Source organism: Trematomus bernacchii, unplaced genomic scaffold, assembly GCF_902827165.1.
Source record: "Trematomus bernacchii unplaced genomic scaffold, fTreBer1.1, whole genome shotgun sequence".
Taxonomy (NCBI): domain Eukaryota; kingdom Metazoa; phylum Chordata; class Actinopteri; order Perciformes; family Nototheniidae; genus Trematomus; species Trematomus bernacchii.
This window is the reverse complement of record NW_022987842.1, coordinates 95,270-101,128: the sequence shown is the minus strand read 5'-3', so window position 1 is coordinate 101,128 and position 5,859 is coordinate 95,270.

The following is a 5,859-nucleotide window of genomic DNA, read 5'->3' as shown; positions in this document are numbered from 1 at the left end:
CAATGTAACGGAAAAACAACTAAAGAAAAAGAAATAGTAATAATAATAAAATGTCTCCACTGTGTTGTAAGTGTGATTTATGTATGATTCTAATCGCTTTTTATAGTCAAAATCAGCAAATTTGCCGAGCTCCGCTACGGGAGCGATGACAAGTGAGGCAGGGGCGTGCCTCTGCCTCTCGTAAGCCCACATAACTGGCTGGAGCGCGGCACTAATGCAGCGCGGGCACTTATTTTGTGAGCGCGCTCAAGCCATTTACTGTGGGCTGAGTTGAGGCAGATGAGATCTGCCTCACCTCAGAATGCGTCACCCCACAGAAACTGGCTGGAAGCGTCCCTAAGCGCATGCCTGTTACCATCTCACTGTAGGTCACCAATGTAAGTTTTGTAGATCCCTTTATTACATTTATCCTCGCCATCCATAGTCTCTAAATAACTTATTTCACGTATATGATATTTAGGCTCGCTGGTATCAACGGCAATGAAAATGCACCAGGGAGGCAGCCATAACCTCTGCCCACTGAAGGGGGCACGTGAGCCCACAGGTTCTTGTTGCTACTGTAATTCTACGCAGAGACGGTAGACGTAACACACACAAACTAGACTTTTGAAACTACAGGAAGATAAGGAGGACTTTTACAAAAACGTAATAGAGATTGTTGTCCAGAAGGTAGCATGGACTTCATCTTCAAGTCAAGGTAAGACCACATTTGTAATGAAAATGGGGATTTTGGGTATCCTTTTGTTGAACGGTCTGTTTAAAATGAATCGAAGCATCAGACTAAAAGCTTTTGAAATAACCGAATATTTCGATTAAGGTCAAAATATAATATTTGTAAATCTGACTCAGTGCCTCACCAGCCAAACCTCACCGCACGTCACTGGTAGTGAATGAATGTGTATTAGGAGAGAAAGAAAGTAAAAAGGCTTGGGAAAGCAGAAGATATTTTGACTGCAAACTTTTCGACTAAAACCATCGTCACCAATAATGTATAAAATATGTGGAACATGTTGAAGTCAGTATGAAGTCCTCCATCAGACAGAAAAGAATAGGCTGAGACAGTCTGTTAATCATACACTTTGACAGTACATCTCCCCTTTAAAGCCAGTCTCCTTAACTGTTGCTGAACAGCAGACGTGCAGCCTCTAAGTTATAGAAAAGTGCTGAATGTTTCAAATGTAGCTTAGTAGTAATTTAGCATCAGGGTACAAGGCTTTGCTGTGTAACATTAAGAAAGTCAAAAGAGTCAGTCTGGATTGCAGAATGTTTTTAACACGAGGCACATCATTTCTCTTTATTCTGGAGAAAGTCTCATTTTAAAGATGCTTTTTGTTAAACCTATCCAGCAATTGTTGGTCACAAGATCTCCTAAATCAGAGAGCCGTGTCTGTTCCTATCAGTGGCGAGCCGTCAGGGCCCTCTAGGCCCTCTGTGAGGGCCTAAGATATTCCAAAAATATATATTAAAAACATTAAAAAAAATAATATTTTTTTTAAATATATATTTTTTTAATATTATTTTTTGTTATATTTTTCATTAGTTTTACCGAAAAGAACTTGATTTAATTGTATTTAAAAAACATTTCCAAAGAAATAAATCCTTCGAATCTGCCTGTTCATTCTCTGTTTGAATGTGTGGGTTACATGAAAGAAGCTCGCCTGGCCCTCTCTGCGATTCACAGAGGGCCCGCTATAGTAACTGAACGAGAGAGTAATGTCAAATGACAGTACAATTGACCAATCATATCTTCCCTCTAAATGGGTGGGTTTTATTATCGCGGACATTATGACAAATTCCGCCCGCTGTGAACTTTTCTTGTTTCCATAGCAACAACAACTTCCTGTCAACAGCGTGATCTCGCCTTCAAAATAAAAGCATGCCAAATTACACTTAAGACATACAACGGCAACGAAAGTAAGAAACACAATGCAATATCATTTTCAATGTCAAAGAACACAAATTGGGTTCACAGTGTTGTTTTGTGTGGTAGAGGGTCGCTGTCATTGATGTGTTTTTGCACCCTGGGCCGTTGTTTTGATATTCCGCTGAAGTATACGCTGTGACGTAATAACTCTTTTTTTTTCTTTTTTTCGAGGAAGGGGTGGGGGTCAGAGGGCCTAGGTATAAAGCTCACGGCTCGCCACTGGTTCCTATTCAGTGTCATAGAAAGGCCTTGTGGCAGTCATTTGACTATTACCCTGTACATTATGCCCACGCATCAAAATACATCTCTGCTCACTGTTATTAGAGCATTCGTATTGTACTATCTTCCTGATTGTATTGTATATAGTTTACATTGTGTTCATGTGTCATTTTTAGAGCTTTAGTAAATGCAAGTGCGTTTTCAGAAGGAAATACTTGTGTGCTTTGGAGCTACATGCTGTAATGTAAAAGTACCTGTTGTGCCTTGTGGCCACTGGAGGGCAGCAGAGGAGCAAGTCAGTGCAACGATCAGTTGTGAATGAAAAGAAATATGAGACACAAAGCAATAAGTCTCCCTGCCTGAAATGAATACATTATGTTTTACAAGATATATCCACCAAGCTTATGGTCTTTTTTGCCTAATGTTCATCTTCATTTTGCACAAGCTGGGAATTATTTGTGGTAATGTGGTGGCTCAATTTAATGTTTACAAAGCTTTAGTGTGATGGCAGCTTGGTCTTCACTTGCTAGAAAGCGTTTTAAAACAGACCATTATCCCTCCCGACCAACATCTTCTGGAGATTGTAAAGAACATTTGTTTTGGTCTGGCAATGTTTAGCACTGCCAACATTTGATTTAATATAATTTACTCCTTGTCAAAAATGTATAGAAGGTTTAGTGCGACATCTCCAGGTGAGCAGGTAGTCTGTTTTTGCTTATGTTAAGGTGTGGTTGTGTTTAGTGTTGCCAAGTTCAGTTGACCAATGATATATTAGGCCAACAGTGAAAACACCCTCTCTGATGCATATGTGGTAACTGTGGCTGGGGTCACCTTTAAATAGCTGACAACACCAACTCCCGTTGAGGGGATGGAGGAACCTGTGGACCCTCAATCTAAATCCAAAGTTGTTTTGCAGATGTAGGGGCTTCCCTTCACAAGGACAATAACAGAGGCATTCATGAGGCATTCATGACCAAATAGAATGCAGCTTTATTTCACAATATACATGTTAAAATGTCAATGTTAAGCAGCGTCAACGGGTACAGAGTGAACATACTTTACTCTATTACATGGTGGGTTTCCCCTCCTCAGGTGGGCAGGTCTGGTCCACTAGGTCACAATGCCTGCTAACTGTGAGGGACAAAAAGAGAACAAAACCATGCACTACTCAAAGCACAACTTCTACAAAATGATTACAGAGAGAGTTTCACTCTAAACTCTACTCATTTCACTCTAAACTCTACATCATTTCACTAAACTCTACATCATTTCACTCTAAACTCTACATCATTTCACTAAACTCTACATAATTTCACTCTAAACTCTACATCATTTCACTCTAACTCTACATCATTTCACTCTAACCTCTACATCATTTCACTCTAAACTCTACATCATTTCACTAAACTCTACAACATTTCACTCTAAACTCTACAACATTTCACTCTAAACTCTACATCATTTCACTCTAAACTCTACATCATTTCACTAAACTCTACAACATTTCACTCTAAACTCTACAACATTTCACTCTAAACTCTACATCATTTCACTCTAAACTCTACAACATTTCACTCTAAACTCTACATCATTTCACTAAACTCTACATCATTTCACTAAACTCTACATCATTTCACTCTAAACTCTACATCATTTCACTCTAAACTCTACATCATTTCACTAAACTCTACATCATTTCACTCTAAACTCTACATCATTTCACTCTAAACTCTACATCATTTCACTCTAAACTCTACATCATTTCACTCTAAACTCTACATCATTTCACTAAACTCTACATCATTTCACTCTAAACTCTACAACATTTAACTCTAAACTCTACATCATTTCACTCTAAACTCTACATCATTTTCACTCTAAACTCTACATCATTTCACTCTAAACTCTACATCATTTCACTAAACTCTACATCATTTAACTCTAAACTCTACATCATTTCACTCTAAACTCTACATCATTTCACTCTAAACTCTACATAATTTCACTAAACTCTACATCATTTAACTCTAAACTCTACATCATTTCACTAAACTCTACAACATTTAACTCTAAACTCTACAACATTTCACTAACTCTACATCATTTCACTCTAAACTCTACATCATTTCACTCTAAACTCTACATCATTTCACTCTAAACTCTACATCATTTCACTAAACTCTACAACATTTAACTCTAAACTCTACAACATTTCACACTAAACTCTACATCATTTCACTCTAAACTCTACATCATTTCACTCTAAACTCTACATCATTTCACTCTAAACTCTACATCATTTCACTCTAAACTCTACATCATTTCACTAAACTCTACAACATTTGACTCTAAACTCTACATCATTTCACTCTAAACTCTACAACATTTCACTAAACTCTACAACATTTCACTCTAAACTCTACATCATTTCACTCTAAACTCTACAACATTTCTCTAAACTCTACATCATTTCACTCTAAACTCTACAACATTTCACTAAACTCTACAACATTTCACTCTAAACTCTACAACATTTCACTCTAAACTCTACATCATTTCACTCTAAACTCTACATCATTTCACCTCTAACTCTACAACTTTCACTCTAAACTCTACATCATTTCACTCTAAACTCTACAACATTTCACTAAACTCTACAACATTTCACTCTAAACTCTACATCATTACACTAAACTCTACATCATTTCACTAAACTCTACAACATTTCACTAAACTCTACATCATTTCACTCTAAACTCTACAACATTTCACTAAACTCTACATCATTTCACTCTAAACTCTACAACATTCACTAAACTCTACATCATTTCACTCTAAACTCTACATCATTTCACTCTACACTCTACAACATTTCACTAAACTCTACAACATTTCACTAAACTCTACATCATTTCACTCTAAACTCTACATCATTTCACTAAACTCTACATCATTTCACTCTAAACTCTACAACATTTCACTCTAACTCTACATAATTTCACTCTAAACTCTACAACATTTCACTAACTCTACAACATTTCACTCTAAACTCTACATCATTTCACTAAACTCTACATCATTTCACTCTAAACTCTACATCATTTCACTAAACTCTACAACATTTCACTCTAAACTCTACATCATTTCACTAAACTCTGCATCATTTCACTCTAAACTCTACATCATTTCACTCTAAACTCTACATCATTTCACTCTAACTCTACATCATTTCACTCTAAACTCTACATCATTTCACTAAACTCTACAACATTTCACTCTAAACTCTACATCATTTCACTCTAAACTCTACATCATTTCACTCTAAACTCTACATCATTTAACTCTAAACTCTACATCATTTCACTCTAAACTCTACAACATTTCACTCTAAACTCTACAACATTTCACTCTAAACTCTACATCATTTCACTAACTCTACAACATTCACTCTAACTCTACATCATTTCACTCTAAACTCTACAAACATTTCACTCTAAACTCTACATCATTTCACTCTAAACTCTACAACATTTCACTCTAAACTCTACATCATTTCACTCTACTCTACATCATTTCACTCTAAACTCTACAACATTTCACTCTAAACTCTACATCATTTCACTCTAAACTCTACATCATTTCACTCTAAACTCTACTCATTTCACTAACTCTACAACATTTCACTCTAAACTCTACATCATTTCACTAAACTCTAC